We start from the raw sequence: 495 nt of genomic DNA, 5'->3' as shown, positions 1-495 counted from the left end.
GACTGAGCGATACACTTGTCACAGTGTCATTCTGTAAGTTGCATTGTTGCACCCCACGATTATGGGTGTGTGTTCCATATTTGGGTGCACTAGTAGTTCCACACAAGAAGGGATTTGTTTTCACAGGTTTCCCAAAGATCCCGAGACGTCCAAAGTATGGATTAATGCATGCAAAGAAAAGATAGCCTTAATGTTAATAATACCAGGATTTGTTTTCTTCATTTCCGGATAGAAGATTACGAAAGAAATCTTCAACAAGAACTGCTGCTTCTACAACTTACCAGGGAAGTTACCACAGATTACTTACTTACTTACTTTACTTTTACTTTTACGGGTTTATTTCTCGCCCTCCGTCAGACACTAAAAGTCTGTTCAGGCGGGCCTTCGTGTGTGAAAAAATAATTTCTTTCCAGTTATTATTTTGCTCTGTATCTTATCAGTTATTTTGCTAGCATTTGTATTCAGGCTTAATAGTTTTCAGGTCACTATTATAAC

The sequence above is a fragment of the Palaemon carinicauda genome, chromosome 20 (genome assembly GCF_036898095.1).
Source record: "Palaemon carinicauda isolate YSFRI2023 chromosome 20, ASM3689809v2, whole genome shotgun sequence".
NCBI classification, from domain to species: domain Eukaryota; kingdom Metazoa; phylum Arthropoda; class Malacostraca; order Decapoda; family Palaemonidae; genus Palaemon; species Palaemon carinicauda.
This window is presented reverse-complemented; position numbering follows the sequence as displayed.